We start from the raw sequence: 20216 nt of genomic DNA on the forward strand, positions 1-20216 counted from the left end.
AACACTCTGGCAAGGGGCTAGCTCCTTTTGGAGGAAGGAAGTTCCTTGATGAGGGACACTGACCACAGGGGAGCTCCTCCTGCCTTCTCCACGACAACACTGCAGCCTTCTGGAGGTCAAAGGTCATGTCTTAGAGCACCTGCCTTGGGGTCTAGAATGTTCTACCATTTTCACTAAAGAACTCTGTCTCCAACTTCGTGCACATCACCACCCTCTATCACATCCACGGTGTCACATCTTCGCTGGCCCGGTCTTTTCTCTCAGTCTTTTCAACTCCGACGCTATCTGGTCACTCGACACCTGCCTTCCCAGTGAGAGGAGCTCCATGAGAGCAGGGGCTATGGAGCTGAGGCTGGCTGACAGCGAGGGTGTGGAGGCTGGAAAGGAACTGCCGAACACTGCTTTGGGGGAGGGGTCACAGCATGGACAGTGGTGTGGAGCTAGCCTGGGTCCTCTTGATTTCTGAGCAGGCTTGTGCAAGAAGGCCTCACACAGGGGCAGTGCAAGGCAGTGTGACACGCCACATACGGCCTTCTAGACACATGTGAGATAGAGCTCGCTCATCTGGTCAGAGCGCCCAGACGGAGCCCCTGGGGGGCCACCATGACACAGGCAGGGCTCCTGTTGGGGCTGGGGCCTGGGGCTAATGGGAAAGAAGGAATCGAGCCTGAGCAAACCCAGCTCCAAAACAAGGGGCAGCCAGCACAGTGTCCCCTCTACCGTTCATCAGAGGGTCAAGGGAGCTGGATCCGAGCCAGAAGAGACTCGAGAGCACAGACTCGGTGGGAAACAGGAAGGAAGGTCTGCAATAAAATTCAACCAGGCCCTGGCCAACAAACTATGTCAAATCCAGAAACCAACTCCGTAAAGCTCCCCCTCCCCCAACCCATGCCCCACCTTCAGCCTCCGCTAGGAAAAGACAGGGCACTGGTCCCTCCGTGAGGACACCCTCCTCACACCGCCCTCGTCACACTGCCTGACCTTCTTCAACCCTGAGCCTTGGAGCTACATCACCTACACCTGGCTCCAAGCTCTGCCACTCCAGCTGTGTGTCAGAGACGAATTATGCAACCTTTCCCTGCTTGGCACTAAGGGCACAGTCACACCCAAGTGAGGGGAGCTTTCAGGAAAGAACAGGATGCAGGTACCACATGCTACCACCGTTACTATTACTGGTCTCACTGCACCACGTCCTCCCATCACGGGGTGTGGGGTGGGGTGTCACATTCCTGTCAGTCTCTGAGCCCAGGCTGGCCCTACCTCTGGTCACTGGTCTTCAAATCGTGTGTGTGTGTGTGTGTGTGTGTGTGTGTGTGTGTGTGTGTGTGTGTGTCTACATATGGCATATGTCCGTTTGGTGCGTGTGTATGTGGTATATGTGGGCTATGTGTATATGGGGTACATGTAGGGTGAATATGTGGTGTACATGGTGTGTTGATGGTGTATCTGTGGTATATGTATGTGTGTTGTGTGGATGTGAATATGGTGTAAGTGTGTAGTACATGTATGTATATGGTACATGTGTGTGTGCTGTCTCTGTATGTATTACACACATGCAAACAGACAGTAAGGTGTCAGGTATTCCTCTGAGGAAAGCGCTCTCTCTAAACCTGGAGTTCATGTGTTCTGGCTATGGCCGCAGCCAGCAAACTCCAGCAATCCTCCTGGCTCAGACCCCCACCCCAGCACTGGCTACAACTGCATGCTGAGATCACAGCCAGCTTCAGTGCGCGCTGGGATCCAAACTCGGGTCCTCATGGCTGTGCATGCAGCAAGCACTCTTATCCACCAAGCCCTCCCTCTTTCTTGAGACAAGGTTTCACTGTAGCCCAAGCTGGCTTGAACTCAGGTTGATCCCCCTGCCTCAGCGTGAGTGTTGGGTTAAGCATGAGCCACAACACCCAGCCAGCTATCTGCTCATTCATTTCAGATCTGAACCCTTGCAAGCTGTAGCCCTGGAATGCCTGCTCAGGCAGCTGCCGCCCACAGGCTGTCCTGGCAACAGGTGGGCAGGCACTTCTCTGGAATGTGAATACACACACCCTAAGAGAGAGTTTGCTTCTTATTTGTTTTATCCCTTGGAGGAGCGTCCATTTTTACACGCCTCCTCCTCGCCCCCCATAGGGGCTCCCTGCTCCTGAGCCTACAGCCTGGGAATGCAGAAACCCTTTGGCCTCGGGGAGCTGCTCGGCTTGGTCACCTCCAGTGGCTGCCTTTGGAGTGAGGCTGACCCACATCAGAGACAGACAACAGCCACAGGCTGGCCCTTCTCCAGAGGGGATTAGAGGAAAGAGTGGCTGGCCAGCAGCTGGCAGCTCTGCCTGGCAAGCCTTCTGAAAAAGGTCACATGCCTCACGACAGTACAGGGGTCCACCTCCCCCACATGCTATTCCCCATCAACACCCCCAGACAGTCCACTGTGGAGGCTCCACACCCCCTTCTCCCAGCCCACATTCCCTGAAGCAGGGAGGAAAATTTACCCAACCTGGGCCTGTCTGCCACTTGCGGGGGCGGGGACGTTGAAGCAAGAGGCAACAAGAGAGGAGCCGGTCCTCAGCAAGGGGTTACTTAGAACTGCTTTGCAATCAGTGCCTTTGCTTCGGGTCTTTGCTGTTGTTTTGTTTACTTTTTTAATGTATTTGATTGTATGTATGTGAACATTTCTTCGGCATGTTATGTCTGTGTACCACATGCATGCCTAGTGCCTGTGGAGATCAGAAGAGGAAATGGATCCCCTGGAACTGCAGTTAGGATGGTTGTGAGCACCATGTGGGTGCTGGGAATGGAACCCGGGTCCTCTGCAAGAGCAAGTGCTCTAAACCACTGAGTCCTCTTTCCAGCCCCGAATTCAGTGGGGGTTTTTGGTTTTGTTGTTGGTTTCTCTAAGACAGGGTCTCACTACGTAGCCTTGGCTGACCTAGAACTCTCTATGTAGACAAGGCAAGCTGTTTCTGATCTGCCTGCCTCGTCTCCAGAGCACTGAGATTAAAGGCATGCACCATCATGCCCAGCAAACAAACTCTGTTTTTGTTTTTTGTTTTCAACAGTACTAGGCTGAGTTCTGGTTACTCAGTTCTCTTCCACGCTGAGAACAAGCAGATCAATGTGCAGCCTCTAGGGCTTAGCTTTGGAGCCTCTCTAAAGTGAAAGCTAGCTAATATCCCATCTAGTACTGAGCACATGGCTGCAGAACCCTGAACCCCAACAGCCCCACAGCCTTTGGGGAGCAGGCTGCCTCAACAAAGACGGGTGCAGGTGCCCATTCCCTAAGATGCTGTCAGCAGAAGCCTCCCTTCAGTCCAGGATCAGAAGGTGGCAAAGCCCAACCAATAAACGCCATTGGCAAATGTGCAGAGAGCAGGCAACCCACGCTGGTGCATACACAACAGTGTGTGCATGGGGCTGGAGACAAGAGCAGAAGAGGCCCCAGGCCAGCTGCCTGTCCACACGGGGAAGGCTACACAAACAGCATCGAGCTCAGCCAGAGGACATGTCCACAGCAGTGGAAAAGAACAAAGGCCAGTTCTACAAAGCTGGACAGACGGCCCTCCTGACACACGGAGGGGCAGCCGGGCACCAGAGCCTTGCACGGCCAGGCACCGGATGCTCAAAGCAGGCAGCCGACTCCCAGGTACTGAGCCGTGAGCAGTTCTCACCTGGGAGGGTAAATGACCACGAGGGGGCCCAGGGAAGAATGGGGTACCTGAGACAATGTCGACAGTTCTACGTGACAGCAGCAGGGAGTAGACAAGGCTGTGGGAAGGGCAGAGGGCAGTGCAGAGCAGACACTCGTGGACACGGAACTGGTACCCAGGGCGGCTACGGAGGGAAGGAGAGTGGCCGAGGAGCAGGGTGAGCGTGGGTGTGGAGGTGGGGCATCAGGGACAGCAGTAGCTCAAAAAGCAGCTTCTCAAGCAAGCAGGGCTGGGGGGGGGGCACTAGAGGGGGGCCTGAGACACCCAGGCATTAGCTGCCCATGGGGAAAGCCCTGGAGGCTGTGGAGGAAGCGAGCTGACCAAAGCAGGGACTTAAACTCAGCCAACAGCAGTTGGGGAGCTGGAGGTCCTATTTCCTAGGGAACCCCACACGTTCCTTCTCAGACCCTTTTGTGAAAACTAAGTGTGTGTTTTTACTGGATGAGGTCAGGGGGCCTAAGTGAGGCTGGCTGCTCATGAAGGGGTGGCCCGGGTCTCCCCTTTTATGTACTCTCTCATGGTGACACTTCTGTAGGCTAATTCCTCGTGTAGCTTCTGGAGGTTCAGAAACGTACCTTTCAAACAGAGGCGGAGTACACTTCAGTTCACCTAGGGACGAGTCTTGGTGTTGAGAAGGACACTTGAGGTGGTGGTGGGGGGGAATGGCAGAGAAAAGCTGAGTTTTCAACAGATAAGGAGTGAGGAAATGGTACTGGACCTAGGTCAGACTCAACCTGCTCAGTGCTCTGCCTATGAACTCACTTTTCTCACCTACACATAAAAGGGGAGCCCCAGGGCTGGGGGTGCAGCTCAGCGGTGGAGCCCTTGCCTAGCAATGCACAGGCTCCAGGGGCCATCCCTAGCATTGCCAAAAAGGAAGAACGGAAAGACCAGACCCAGACTGTCGTCCCTTCCCAGCTCCAGCTCTGATGCCCTGACCGGCAGCTATAACAGACGTCTCTGGACGAAGGTACCAGTGTGCAGCGGAGGATCAGGTGGGCCCGGCAGAGGAGTGGGACAGAGAACCGAGGGGCTTGAGCTTCCAGTCTAGCCTCCCCAAGTGAGAGAAAAGCACCTCTTGTCACACCTCCTGCCAAAGCTGTGGGGACATCACCGTCATGCGAACACTCACAGGACATGACATTCGCCCTCCCTACTCCCGGTCCGTCACTACCTGTTACATAACTCATGTGCCCAACAGCCACCCTCCCAAGCATCGCCCTCCAGCCAGGCAGTCCTGGGGGATGGGGGCCATCTCAGGCAGGAATCAAAGTGTCCTCCCCGAGAATGAGGGCAACCGAGGATGTGTGACCAGCAGGACCTGGCTTCCTCCTCTTCCCTAAAACAGGCCCAGCTACTAGAAAGTGTGGATGAAAGGAAATGTCTCCTGCCCCTAGCTGAGTGGGAGAGACCTCCACTGGAGAGCCAGGCAGCGCACCTGTCTCCACACACGGGCCCTCACCTGACAGAGACATCCAGGACCTCCAAACACCACGGTCCCTAACTGCTCTGTGGCTGCTTCACAGAGCAAAGATTCAGCTGAGGCAAATCCCGACTGTCACATTCCCGCTCCCCTAAACCACACTCATTCATGCATCACGCAATGCCTTCCTGGGGGTGAGGCAGAACCCCAAACCATGAAAGAAGGCTCACTCCACCTCGTGCTCTGTCGGCTGCCTGTGTCCCAGGCCTCCGTGTGTGCTCCGCATGGCCCCCCCATCTGAAGGTCTTCCCTCCCTCTCCAACGCGATGACCCACTATCTACCATTCTGGCTCAACTGCCCACCAGCCCACCCTAGGCAGAGCAGACTGCTGCTGCCTCCTGGGTCCCCACAGATCAACCAGGACCCTCATTATACATTTTCCACCTCTAGCAACTTGGTATTCCAGGCTTTCCCAGGAGGCTGCAAGCTATCTGGGGGACAGCAACATTGGTGGACACTCAGGTCAGGCCAGGAAGAGTCAGAAAGCCTGGTACTTCCTTCCTAGGACCACAGGCAATTCACCCTCTGAGTCTCAGCCTCTCCATCCACAGAACAAGATTAATGATTCCCAGGGCCAAGACCACTGGGAAGTGGAATTTGCAAAGCCCTACACAAATCATGTTGAGGATGGAATTAGGGTAATTACATGGCAACATTAACACTATAAAAATGATCACACACACACACACACCTTTGCTAACACCCATCACAGTGCTGTGCAGACACCCACAGTGGGTGCTGCTGGGATCCTCCACTTACTGCTCACAGGAGATAAACAGAGATGCAAACCAGCAAACCAGAGGCTAGAGCAGTGCCTTCAGAGCTCTTCTGTAAATGACCCACCAGCCTTGGAGAACAGCTGCGCCCGTAGAGTGAAGTCCTCAGCCATTTGCTACAGGACAGGGCCCCTTCTGGGGATCTTGCCCATAGGTGTTCACCAGGAGAAAAATGCAGGTGCTGTATCCTCAGGGTGGGGAAGGCATTTGACCTGAAAATCCCTTTCAGAGTGACAGATGCAATCAGCTCAGTGAGGAGGGGAAAGAGGAGAACAGCCATCTTGGAACAGGCCGTGACACCAGCGTGAAGGACTTGTGAAACAGAGTCTTCACAAGATCACTGTTCAGACTTCAGGTTGTGACAGAAGCAACAGGTGTGTGTACACCCTTCTTCACAACCATGTGACCTGTCAACCCTCCAAACTGGGTGTGTCCCTTATCCCGGTGACCAGGCTTTTTGACCTGGGAAGCTACCTGGCACAGGGAGGTGGACAGAGGGCTAAGAACCCACTGTGAAGTAAAGCTTAGGACTAGCAAGTGGTCTGCCCAAGGTCACTCCAGTTTCTAGCTCTGCCAATGCCCTGTCCATCATTCAGGCCACAGCACTGGCCAGGATGGAGGCTGGAGACCTCATCTTTCCCACAGAACTGCAAGCAAAGCACCAGGACCATGGATCGCTCTTCTCTACCTGTGGCCAACTTCCTAACAACCTAGGCAAATGCTTGTGACCTCACACTCAGTAAACAGTGAGGCGGTGTGAGCTCCTACCTAGAGTGAACTTCAAACTCAACACCAAACTCAGAGGCAATTCCTTCTTTTATGGGGGAGCTTGGAGGGTTAAACTGGGTCTCCTGTGGCCCAGGGCGGCTTCAGTCATCAGGAGCCACTCCACTGGCGCCAGCAGGGCACAGGCCACAGCACCAGATCCCTGTGGCAGACCTCCTTGCTAAGACGGTGTTTCTATCTTTGTGTGACTAACACACAGGAGAGCTGGAAGTGACGCCGGTCAGGCACAAAAGCTTTCTGGGTGGGATCTTCCCCCTCCGGTTTCCACTCCAGAGGAGGAAAAGGGGGTGTCTGCTGGGCTTCCTGCCTTCTCGCCAGCCTGAGGCCTCCCTCACCCCTGTAGGTAGAGACTGGGCACTGCCCGCCCCAATGATGCAACCTCAGTCCTAACAGACAGACCCCTTCTGAGCTGGACACGGTGGTACATACTAACTAGCACTCAGAAGGTGAGGGCAAGATCAGGAGCTGAGCCAGCCTGGGCTACATCACACCTTGCCTCAAACAAACAAACAAACAAACTAGGTATGGTGGTATACACCTTTAATCCCAGCACTTGGGAGGCAAAAACAGGTAGATCTCTGTGAGTTCAAGGCCAGCCTAGTCATGTAGAGAGTTCCAAGCCAGCCAGGGTTATGCAGACAGACTGGTCTCGAAAACACAAAACAAAACAAATAAACAAAAAACAAAAACACTGCCAGTGATTTCTCAGTGTGTGTTGGGCAAGACATATATCCCACAGTCCATACAGCAGAAATAGCACAGGAGGATTCAGGATTCAGGAGAAAACCTAAAACCAGGGGCCCACCCAGACCCCTCCATGATGCTCCCAACTCCACTTCTTCCCTTTCTGGTCTCTGTGAGGCAGAAATCACCTTCAATGAACATTAATGACAGTTCTGCTAGGTAATTATTTATAAGGTTATGCCCATTTGTAGGGCCACGGGGTTGGTTTTGTGACATCGATCCAGACCTTTGTCCAAGCTGCTCCCTCTGCCCGAAGCTTACTTTCTCCGCCTTCCCACACAGTGACATCCTAACTGTCACCTCATCAGGAGAGCACCTGCCCAGGCAGGAATATACCCTCAGAGCATCCAGGACAATTATAACTGCCCTGCAGCTGGTGTCTCTCTCCCCAGCTGGATCAGCTCCCCACAAACTGCCTGACACACAGGATACCTGAAGAAATTAAACAGCCTGCAAGCCAACAGTAAAAGCTGGTAAGAACAGGAAAGACAGCTTGGTTGGAAAAGTCCTAGCCACACAAGCCTGAGGATCTGAGTTCGGTCCCCAGTACCTACGTAAAACACTTGTTATTCTAGACTGGAGAGGCAGGGACAGGCAAGTCCCTGGGGGCTCCCTGCCAGTCTGCCTAACCTGATTGGAGAGCCCCAGGCCCTAGTGAGAGAGACCTGTGGTAAAAACCAGGGTGGATGAGGAGCAACACTCAAGGCTGACCTCTAGCCCCCATGTACATGCCGTGCACCAATGCAAACTTTGGGTCACGATGCCCTATGATGCCAGTGCTTTCGGCACCTGCATTCTACAGATGAGGCGAACTGCAGCTCCTGTCCTTCCCCGGGCTGGCCTTGACCTCATCCTCCTGCCTCAACCTCCCAAGTAGTAGGATTACATAATGTGCAACAATACTACCACCTTAGCTTTATCTTTTATCTAATTTATTGCTTTATAGTTTGAGACAAACCATCATCTCAATAAAACAAAGTCTCACTCTGCAGCCTGGCTGTCCTGGAACTTGCTATGTAGACCAGGCTGGCAGAGAACTTGGAGATCCATCTGCTGTGCCCCTGCCTCCAGAGTGCTGGGATTAAAGGTGTGTGTGCCACCATGCCTGGCTATCTTTATTTTAAAAACCATGAGTTACACCTCGTAAGAAACGTGCCCAAGGACACAGTGCTAATAAAAGCAGGGATTTGACCTGCAATTCCTAATTCTCTTTCCAGGTCACCAGAACTGCTCAGCTCACTAGCTCCCTCTCTTCTGCTCTCACTGACCATTTCCAATGCACCTATGAAATCTCTAATTTTAAACTCTAGTTTTATTATTACGTGTGTGTGTGTGTGTGTGTGTGTGTGTGTGTGTGTGTGTGTGAAGGTGGACACAGAATGCCACAGCACACATGTGGATATCAGAGGACGACTTTCAGGGGCTGGTTCTCTCCGTCCACCACAGGCCCTGGGGATCAAAGCCGGGTCACCAGGCCTGCACAGCAAGTGCTTTTTACCCACTGGGCCAGCGCTGGCCCAGATTCCTCAACTCTCAACTGCTTACCCTAGGGCACTCAACTGGACAATCTCCCCCAACTCTCATGCTCACATCCCACAGCCCATGTGTCCCCACCTCCTCACACAGCTGTGTTTCAGCAGTAGTCTGCAAAGACCCCCTAGTGGAGTATGTAAATCTCATAGCCGCTGTCCAGAGAAGGGATGGTGTCTAATTCTTCATCAAATGCCAGCCCACCCAGCCCCTGGCAAAGTGGAGCAGGCATGTCTTCACGGAGCTCAGAGGAAAGCCTGCAGCTATATCCAGCTTGCCTGGCCCCAGTACTGGCTCTATCCACTGCTCCTTTCTGCCTACGTTCATAGCGCTAAGTGCTCCAAGCATGGACAGTGGGAGACAGACCATACCTCCCAAGGATACTTGAGATCTGTGACACGAGAAGCTATGACCCCAGGAGACCTGGGAGAATCGGGAGTTCAATCCTTAAGAAAACAAGTCCAGGGCTGGCTCAGTGGATAAAGTGCCTCCCTGGCATGTGCATTACTACATACGCTGCGCAGGTGGCACATGCCCGTGATCCTGGGCATTGGGAGGCAAAGGCAGGGGGATCAGAAGTTCAAGGTCATCCTCAGCCACATAGTGAATTCAAGTTCTGCCTGAAATACATGAGACCCTGCTCAAAAAAACCAACCAACCAACCAAAACAAAACAAGTTTTTGTTCAGTGGAGCCGAATGACAGAGACCAGAAGAGGCCAGCAGGCAACGGTATAAGGGAGGGTCCAGAGGCCTGGCCTGGGGCACAGGGACCTTCAGCCCAGAAGATGCAAAAGAAAAACAGAAGCAAAGACTACAGAGAAACTAGGGACCCAAGGGGCAGCCAACAGGAAGGAGGCAGGTCATCTTGGAGTTATTTGCCAGAATGAAGGAAGCAAGATGCAGGCTGACGATATGGCCTCACGATACAGGGCAGTGCATGTCACTTCCTCTCAAAGTTTCAAAGGCTCTTTGTTGACCACACCAGGATCGAATCAAAACCCTCTGAGAGGGGAAGCATGACAGGCCTCCACATCTGCTCAGGGCTCCTGCCTGCGGCCTAGAGCTCTCCTCTTCCTCCTTAGTACCGAACCCCCAGTCCTTCAGGACCGGGAAGGCATGCAGCACACCCCATGACAGAGGGAGAGGGCAAAGCTCACCTGTGATCTGAAAGGTGAGCCCCACCTCCCGCGCTGGACGATGGAAAGATAATTCACGGGAGCACTTGGGACTGGGCCTGGCTCAGAGTAACAAGCCGTTGTTCCTCTTCCTCTGGCCCCTTTCAGAGCCCTCTTCCTACCACAGGTAGAGAGCACTGTCTCAAATGCATTAGTTACACGCTGGGCTACCTCGGCCAACCACAGCCTTGGACAGGGGGGGCAACCCAGGACTCTGGCCTCCCTTCCCTGATGGCCAGCAAATTCAGGGCACACAGGAGATATTCAGGAAGTTATTTGCTGCCCCACCCCCCAAAGCCTCAGCCAAGGTCCTGGGGCAGACCCCACAGAGAACTCTGAGAGCCCAGCTCCCGGCCTCCCAGCACTCACACCAAATCCCCAATCTCATTTGCTGCCTACTCGCTGCTTTCAAAACAATCAAGGGCTGTACCTGCCTTGCCGAGCCGTTTCTCCTCCAGGGAACGGAGGGAGAGAAACGAGCACAACAGGGACTGGAAATAGCACTGAGCCCCTCTTGGGGAGAGGACTGGGCAGGCCGGCCAGCCAACAGGAGCAAAACCTCAAAGACAGAACGGGAGGCGAGCTGGGGACATAGCGCGGGGGGGCACAGCCCTGCCTGGAGTGCCTGAGCCCGAGTCAGTGCACAGGACTTTTAGAAAAAAAGAGAGAAAGGGAGAAAGCAACCCCTAGACAAGAGTCCAGGTCCACAGAACTAGGACAAGCTGCTTACTCACGTCCTTCCCATCTAGAAGCTCTTCTGTTCTTTCCTAGTACAACCCCACTACCCTGGGAGCAACTTAGAACCCATCCCCCAGGACTGCAAAAGGGCACCCAGGTCAGCCCCTGGGAGATATATAGAGCCTCTCCACTCACACCGGCCAATGGGGTCACCATCCATGTCCACCTCCCCGACAGACTGGGAGCCTCTAGAGGCAGGTAGCAGGTCTTCTACCCCAGGGACTGCAAGGAGAGAATGAGCAGAGCAGAACTGGAGAGAGCCCTGAGCCCGGCACACAGCAGATGCTCAGTAAGTTCCAAGGCAACCTGACAAGACAGTCCCTGACTCAAGGATGACGGAGTCCACCAGAGCCTACTTGTATCACACTGACAAGTGAGTCACTAATCCCCTCGCTGCCTCAGTTTCCTCATCCAACAACTATGCACAATACTTTGCTCACAGGGCTGCTGTGAGAACGAACTGGGAAAATAAACATGGGAGGCAAAACGGCCCTGAGGAATGTCAGTCACCCAGCTTGGGCTCAACTGTCCCTTTGCGCTGAAGTCTTTTTTGCTGGCCTGTTCCCCCTCCCCATACCCAGCACTAAACCCACCTCTGTATTCTTCTGCCTTTGTCTTGTGCTTTCTGGAAACCCTGTAGTTACTTATGTCCAAGTCTGATTCTACCCAACCACCCGAGAGTTCCCAGATGCCTGGATCATCGCATCTGTGTCCTGGTGAACACCAGCCTGGCTTCCGGGGCTCCCACACCCTTCTGACTCTGGCACAACACAGAACTCTCAAGATGTTCAAACATATAGAGCCCAAGAGCCCACCAAACTTGTTGACGTGGGAAGGGATGCTGCCAACAGCCTGTCAAGAAAGCCAGACCTCAGCTGTGGTGGCACACACCTTTGATCCCAGGTCTCAGGAGGCAGGAGACAGGGGCAGGTGGATCTCTGAGTTTGAGGCCAGCGTGGTCTACAAAGTGAGTTCTAGGACAGCCAGGGCTACACAGAGAAACCCTGTCTTTAAAAACAAAACAAACAAAAGAAAAAAAGAAATCCGGACCTCCAAGACCTGTACCTCTGATGCTGCTCCGGCTGCTGAGTGTGTGTGTGTGTGTGTGTGTGTGTGGTGGCGGAGTCTGCAGCATTAGCCTCCAGGGCACAGATTGCTACTTCTCTCCTTACATACAGCACCTGGCAGTCAGATGAATAATACATGGCCCTTCACCTCACACAGAGGTATCAGGCAGGGAGACACCTGCTTTGCCCCACCACGGCCTGCAAGAGAGGGAAGGATGAGATGCCCCGGCCTCAAGTCCCCCAGAAAGGATACAGACTAGAAACCCGGGCCCATTCCCCAGACTCTCTTGCATTGCCACTGCCTGGATCCCCTTAGAAGTGGAGTCTTATCCAAGCAAGGTGTCCAAGGGCGTGCCCAGGAAAACAGGCACAACACACAAGTCGGACGCACACACTCAAAACCATCTCCGGGGTTCCTTTGAACACCAACATCCTGAGGGCCCCCCGCATTCCTATCTGTCCCCCTCCAAATCTACTGACCTGTGTGCAAGGCGCTCACAGTCCCCCACGTATGCTCGTACCGCCTCGAGGGCCGACTACCTGGCCAGGTCAAGGCCACCGCACCGGGGACCGACGCCTCCCCGCCCCGTTCGGCCGTGCCAGGCTGGATGCAGCAGCACACCCACCGCGGCGCACACCGTCCCACCGGTAAGAGGCTGGGCCCCGCGCCGCCCACCCCTGCTCCCCCACGGGCAGGTCCGGTTACTCTCAGGGCCCCGCCACGTTGGCGGAGCGGGCACACCCACGGGCCCCGCGGGGGCCTGAGAGTCCCTTCCTCCCCGCGGGGAGCCCCCAGCGTGGGGCTCTCCCCCGAGACGCAGCCCTCGCCGGGTCCCCGCTCATCCCGCGCATCCCGCCGCCCGGGTACCTCAGGAGCCCATGGCGCTGGCCACTGCGGGCGGAGCAGGCGGCGCCGCAGCCCGGTACCTCCGCCGCCGCTGGCGCGTCCCGAGCCCCGCCGACTGCCGCCGCGACGCGCCTGCGCACTCGGAGCGCCGCTGGCGGGGGCGGGGCCGGAGCGCGCGGCTGAGGTCACTCGCCGAGCCTTAAAGGGGCCGCTCGCGCGCGCGCGCGCGCGCACTGCGGAGCCGCGTGAGCGAACCCCGGGGTCAGGAGGACGGCTCTGTCCTCTTCGCAACTCGCAAACGCACTGGGAGAGAGAGACCGGAGGCCCAGATTTCCGAGTCCCACCCACCACAGCCCTGGGATGCACAGACTGACCCGCTGGGTACCGACTCTGCCCCGGACACCCGCGGGATGGCGAGCGCTTCAATTCTCTGAAGCCTCTTCTGCGCCTATGCTGAAGGTGAAAGGAGAGATCTAGTGGCCGTTTGCGACGTGTAGGGTGGGTGTGGGACTATGGAACGGACTTCCACGGAGCGTTTTGTGCAGTTATGCAAAATGAAACTGCAAAGCTCCAAAAGAGGCTTTTTCTTTCCACTCCATCCAGCTCCCGTGAGTCCTGCCCCACCTCGTTCCAAGCCGCCTAAAGTAACTGAATTCTGCAAGTGTTGTACCAGCCCCCTACCCCATTTTGATTTGCGCGGTCCCCACGTCTTGCTCAGTTAACTGAAATGCGTAATATGCAACCAAGTTTATTTTTATCTCCAGCTCCAACTGTCTACCGACGCCTCTTACTTACAGGGCTCAGTCGCCTCCCCTTCCACGCCCGTTTTCAATCAGCATTTCCCCCATCCTTGCTTCCAGGTCAGAAGGTCTGGAATCATCCCTGAATCTCCCCTATCCACTTGGGCAGGACATCCTGTATCCTAGACTCTGACCTCCTCCACCCCACCCTACTGCAGCCATGTGATCCAGGCTCTGCCCAGGTATTGTGAACTAAGACAGCCCCGGATTTTCCAACCTTTTCCTATGCCAGTCTGTGTCAATGTGGAAATCAGAAGGATTCCTTTAAAGCCTGGATCTAAGCCGTTTAATCCTAGCACTCCAGAGGCAGAGGCAGGCAGATCTCTGTGAGTTTGAGGCCAGCCTGGTCTACAGAGGGAATTCCAGAACAGCCAAGGCTACACAGAGAAATCCTGTCTCAAAAAAAAAAAAAAAAAAAAAACAAAAAAAAAAAAACAAAAAACAAAAACAAAAAAAAAAAAAAAACAAGCAAACAAAACAAAAAACAGCTGAGGATCACTTGCTTAGCATTCATTAGACCCTGGGTTTGATTTGTTTCACCATGACAATAAAATAAAATAAATAAATAAATAAAACCCAAGTTAAACTATAGCACTTTGCTCAAAACCCTCCACGAGTTCCTCACTAAATTCCAGATAGAAGCCAACATCTTCCGATGTCCCCCAGGCATGCTGACCTCATCTCCTCCTTTTCCTGGACACAGGCCTCTAGCTGTCCCTACAGCCAGGTGAAGGCATTCAGCTTCCATGCCTTTGCACCTGCTGGGATCTCAGTTTCCCCAGACGCGCCTTCAAAGGCTTGCTCTGCTGCCTACACTAGGGAAGCCGAGGCAGTGTTGTTCTGAGACAAGGATCTACCAGAAGACTGCTGAGCCCCTCCCATGCGCTCCACATTCATGGAGCCCTAGTCTCCTATAAGCACATCATTTTTTATATTTTATTCATCTTCTTCCAGGAGAAGATAAGTTGACTGTTGCATTAACATTTTCTCTGTGGACGTGAACAAACACCCAGCTCCAAGTAGGAGGGCGCCCACAACAGACCAACAATCCCACACAATTCTCCCTCCATGAACCCGTGAGTTTATTGGGCTCACTTACGGCCACATGGGTGAGGGGTGACTGACAGCTGTCATATGTCAATCTCCCAGTGCTGCATGTGGCCTCTGGGAGTGTTGGAGTATTTAGGAGGTAGAAAATGGAAGGGAGGGGAACTCCTATGGAACTATGAGGAGGTCATTACCGTGCTGGATTGGGACCTTTTGGTGGCATGGCTCTTTTTTTCCTTCAATCACCCATGCATCTGTAAGCAACCCTTCACTCTTGCTCCTCAAGGCAGCTGTAATAAATTCCCTGGTTCACCAGTTAGACTGGGCAGAATCATTCCTTCATTCTGTGGCTGGTGTCTTACCTGGGACGAGTAGATGTTCACATCTTCCCAGGAAAAGTGCATGCAGCAAGGACAAAGATGTCTGACCTTTTGTTTCCTGACATAAACCAGTACTCAGCATTGGGGCTGGCATGGCAAACATGTGCAGAAAATACCTGTGGACATGTACAGCTGTCCTAGCTAGGTCCGAAGGGGAAACCCCCGTGCAGGACACAAGGAAGCTCAGGGGTAATGGTACTTGACAACCTGAGTTTGACCCCTTGGACCTACATGATTGAAGGAAAAAACCAGCTCCTACAAGTTGTCCTCTGACCTGTGTGCACACACAGTCACACACACACACACACACACACACACACACACACACACACACACAAAATAAATAAATAAATAAATTTTTTTCCAAAGGGGGAAAAAAGCCAGGAATAGTAGCACACACCTTTAATTGTATCACTGAGGAAGCAGAAACAAGTGGATCTCTGTGAGTCGATACCAGCCTGGTTGTAGCAAGTTCTAGACCTGCCACGGCTATGTAAGTGGTGAGAGAGTCGCTCAAAAAAAAATTAAATAAATAAACCGGGTGGTGGTGGCTCACACCTTTAATCTGAGCACTTGAGAAGCAGAGGCGGTGGATTTCTTAAGTTCAAGGCCAGCCTGGTCTCCAGAGTGAGTTCCAGGACAGCCAGGGCTACACAGAGAAACCCTGTCTCGAAAATCCAAGAGATAAATAAATAAATAATCAGAAAGAAAGCATGACGTCTTCCCAGCCCAGGTTAGAAATCCCCATTTGTTCACAGCCTCCTGGTTCCCCCTCCAGACTTGCTACCCACCTAGGGCAAACTCCTTGTCCCCAACTGTCACCATATCTACCCCACTGACAAACCAGACTGATTTTGATAGCCCTCCCCCTTTCCAGAGCTTGTTCATTCCTGCACCCCAGGGGTACTCATGGCTCTCAACTTACAGAAGTTTTGTCTAGCAGGGGCACAGGCAGGTGGTGGGTATTTTAGGCACGAGTTACCAGAAAAGGCCCCCCAAACAGAAAGTCACCTGACCTGGTAAAGCTTTTGGCAGGTGGCACGTGGAGGCGGGGGGGGGGGGGGGGGGGGGAGGGACGACCGGGGCTGGTCGCTCCTCTTTGGAAGAAAAGCTCCCCTCACCACTTAGTCTGTCTAACAAAAAGCCGAGGGCCAGCTTTCTCTCCACATCTGCAGCCACCACCCTGCTTGCCCCCTTCTCCTCTACACCTGCCCATCAATGACGGAGGGACGTCTTTTCCCACCCGCAGCTCCACCCCCTTTCTATTCTGGGAACCACCAGCTTCCTTCGGGGACCACAGCAAGTACCGGCTTCTTGTTCCTGTCCGTCCTTGTTTGTTTACTTACGCTGCGGCAGTGACTAGAACCCAGGGCCTCGGCATGCAGGGCGCACTGCTGTACCCTGAGCCATGCCACAGCCGGTTTGTCTTTGGGCCGCACTCTGTTGCTCAGTTCAGCCTGGAATTTACTACGGAGCCCACCCACACTGGGCTCTAATTTAGGGTGATGCTCTTTCCTTAGCCTCCCAGGGTTACAGACAGCTCCCTGAACTTCTTTAATTCACTTTTCCCTAAGGAAACCTCACAAACAACCTGGCAGCCACTGAAGAGAGGTTAGTGAGTGATCCACACAATGGCATTGAATGTAGATATTAAAACAGCCTTTTTTTTTTTTTTTTTTTTTTTTTTTTTCAAAACAGGATTTCTCTGTGTAGCCCTGGATGTTTTGGAAATTGTAGACCAGGCTGGCTTTGAGAGATCCGTCTGCCTCTGCCTCTTGAGTGCTGGGATTAAAGACATGCACCATCACACGCTGCTGGGATAACAGCCTCTTCATTATTATTATTATTGTTGTTGTTGTTGTTGTTATGTGTATGGGTGTCTGCCTGCAGGTCCATGCCTGGTGCCCTCACAAGGTGTCAGGGCCCCTGGAACTGGAGTTACAGATGGTTGTGAGCTGCCATGTGGGTGCTGGGAGTCAAACTCAAGTCCTCTAGAAATAGCACCCAGTGCTCTTAACCACTGAGCCATCTCTCCAACCCCCTTAAAACTGTCTCTTAAGGGCCGGGCGTTGGTGGCGCACGCCTTTAATCCCAGCACTCGGGAGGCAGAGGCAGGCGGATCTCTGTGAGTTCGAGGCCAGCCTGGGCTACCAAGTGAGCTCCAGGAAAGGCGCAAAGCTACACAGAGAAACCCTGTCTCGAAAAACCAAAAAAAAAAAAAAAAACTGTCTCTTAATGCAGCTGGAGAAAGGCTCAGTTGCTAAAAGCATGTACCACTCTTGCAGAGAACAGGAATTCAGTCCCCCGCACCGCTGCTGTGGCCTGCATGGCATCGGCACTCATGTGCTTGCGTGTGTGCATGTGTGTGTGTGTGTGTGTATGCATGCATGCGTGCACACGCGCACACACACATACACACATATACAAAATTAAAAGTAATTACACAATCTGAAAACATATTCTGTCACCATGATTAGTCTTGCTATGAAGGAAATTATTAGGAATAATATTATATGATAAAGGCCGGAAGAAGTTTGTGGGGCAGCCTGGCTTGAACACTATTTTTAAAAAGTGCTGAAAGGTTAGCCGGAGCTATAGCAGATGGGCTATCAAAGGATCCTCCTAAGTGGCAGAGTTATGAGTAGTGATTTTTTTTTTCTAATTTTCCAAAGCATGTAAGATCTTCGAACTTAGCAGAGAGTTATTTCCAGAAGTGATGCGTTCTCCCCATCTGCGTTTCCTTCTCATTGTGCATCACAAGTCATCCGTCTGCTGGGGAGACGGAGGCTCTCTGCAGGGTGGGGGTGCCGGTCCCCTTATCCCTGTAGCCTCCCATCCCGGCTCAGGAAATAGCAACAGCCAAAACGTCCACCCTGATACTGGATACCGGGAAGGAGACTGGAGTCCAATGTAAGGTTCCCCCTCCTTCCAGCCCACTCCAGGCTTCTGACAGGGAGGCGTGGAAAGAAGAGCAGGGGCCATGCATGCTGATGGGGAGCCCAGCTCCCCCACAACCTCTGTGTTGTCCTCGGGTGTCCAAGCACACTGTAAGAGATCCAGTCGGGGGCCCAGACAGTCGCTATGAGTAGCAGGCAGAAGTGGTTCTCAGCAGAATGACCTTTGTTCTCTGAGCCTCAGTTTCCCCACCTGCCAGTATTTTACTGGTGTGTCCAGAGCAGTAGCGGCTGAAACCCCCAACTCCAGCCCTGTCAGAATCAGATCTTCTGGTTGAAGCAGACTGGCGTCTAATGCAAAGTAAACTAAACACAGGGTCGGTGGGCTCACTTAAGTTCAAGGTGGAGGATCTGAAGGCTCGTACAGGGTCAGTAAAGCCTTGCTTTATTCCTTCTGTCTCTTGCTTGCTCTCCCACTGTGTGTGTGTGTGTGTGTGTGTGTGTGTGTGTGTGTGTGTGTGTGTTGGCCGCATTCCCAGCTGGCCTTTCACCCCACTGACCGAGAGTGCACCTCTTTCCCAAGAATTCCGGTCTGTCCCAGGATTGCCTGATTGGTCCCATTTCTGAGCCAATCCTTGAAGAGAGGAAATGCCAGGCCTGGATGAAGGTCCCGCCCTGAGAGACAGTAGGTGGGCTGAGCTCTCTGGAGGGATGTGGTGAGTACCTGAAGAATGTCTGTATTACAGCTGGAGGGAGAAGGAGCCATTGGGGAGGGAAGAAACTGCCTGGGGGCAGGGGAGCAGATCAGGAAGTTGAGGCCACTCTCCTAGGGTCACCCAGAAAAGAGCAGGGTGGGACTGAAGTGCAACCTCACCCAGAGCAGAGAAACCGTAAGTAGGGCCAAGCCATCAGGTTGGGGTGGCTCTTTGGAGGCCTGTAGCCTGTCCAGTGGCCAGACCACCTGGTCTGAACCCCAGCTCTGCCCCTGGCAGGTGAAACAATCTTAGTCCTGAAGCCCCAAGAAACCTCTGCTTCCTCAGCTGTCCCAGAAGCCAGTGCCGCAGTCTGATTAAATGAAAGCAATGCCTGTAACATCAGCACGTGAGAAAGTAGAGGCGGAAGGGTCGGGAACTCAAATCCAGCTTTGGATACATAGCAAGTTCAAGGCTAGCCTCGGGTCTCAAAAACCCGAAAAGAGAAAAGCTGCGTGCAGCAGCTCACACCTGTGCTCACACACTTACAAGTTGAAGCAGGAGGATTGTCACAGGTTTGAAGCCGGCCTAGGCTACGTGGGGAGTTCAGGTTACCCTTGGCTACGGAGTGAGAGCCTGTCTCAAAAGAGAGGGGCTGGTGAGATGGCTCAGTAGTAAAGGTGCTTGGTGTCCAAGCCTGATAACCTGAGTTCAGTTCGGAGAACCCACACATCAAAGGAGAGGACAGAGCCGGGCGGTGGTGGCCCACGCCTTTAATCCCAGCACTCAGGAGGCAGAGCCAGGCGGATCTCTGTGAGTTCGAGGCCAGCCTGGGCTACCAAGTGAGTCCCAGGAAAGGCGCAAAGCTACACAGAGAAACCCTGTCTCGAAAAACCAAAAAAAAAAAAAAAAAAAAAAAAAAAAAGAGAGAGAGGACAGATTCCTGCAAATTGTCCTTTGACACCTGTGTGCAAAAAGCAGGAAAGAAACAGGAGGAAAGGCAGAGAGACAACTAGAGAAGATAAGAAAGGTCAGCCTCGTTTGCACAGTGAGTTCCAGGCCAGCCAGGATACACAGCCAGACATTGTCTCAAAGGCAACAGTATAACAGCCCTGGCTGGCCTGGAACTCATTTTGTAGACCAGGCCAGCCTGGAACTCGCAGAGATCCGCCTGCCTCTGCCTCCCCAGTGCTGGGATTAAAGGTGCGTGCCACCACTGCCCGGCTGAAAAAAAATATTTTTTAATTATGTTATGAATTATGTGTATGTGTGTGCATGTGTCTCTGTGTAGGTATGTGCAGTTAGTTGCCTACAGAGGCCACAGGGGTCAGGTCCTCTGAACTGTATAGTATGGGCAACTGTCAGCCGCCTTTTGTGAGTGTTGGGATTCAAACTCAGAAAAGGGCATCAGATCCCCTGGAACTGGAGTTACAGATTCACAAAGCTTTGTTAGCTTAGCAAGCAGCAGTGACTGCCACTTGGCAAATGAGAAAACCAAGATACAAGGACTCCGTGTTACTTTGCAGAAGTCACCCTGAGTGACCCTGCACACAGTGAGCC

General features: G+C 53.2%; 1 protein-coding gene across 3 annotated transcripts in view; it reads right to left on the reverse strand.

The window, feature by feature from the left end:
* Positions 1-12984, reverse strand: part of Tmem184b (transmembrane protein 184B) — a 42367-nt gene extending 29383 nt beyond the window's left edge. The window contains exon 1 of one of the 3 annotated variants that reach the window (XM_006979146.3): positions 12865-12984. The gene's annotated coding sequence lies outside the window, so the exon portion shown is untranslated. Of the gene's footprint in view, positions 1-5938; positions 6642-12864 lie in introns of those variants that run through there. The other 2 variants (XM_076556329.1, XM_076556330.1) reach the window with 2 other exon arrangements.
* Positions 12985-20216: the final 7232 nt, after the last annotated feature.

The sequence above is a fragment of the Peromyscus maniculatus genome, chromosome 20 (genome assembly GCF_049852395.1).
Source record: "Peromyscus maniculatus bairdii isolate BWxNUB_F1_BW_parent chromosome 20, HU_Pman_BW_mat_3.1, whole genome shotgun sequence".
Lineage (NCBI taxonomy): Eukaryota > Metazoa > Chordata > Mammalia > Rodentia > Cricetidae > Peromyscus > Peromyscus maniculatus.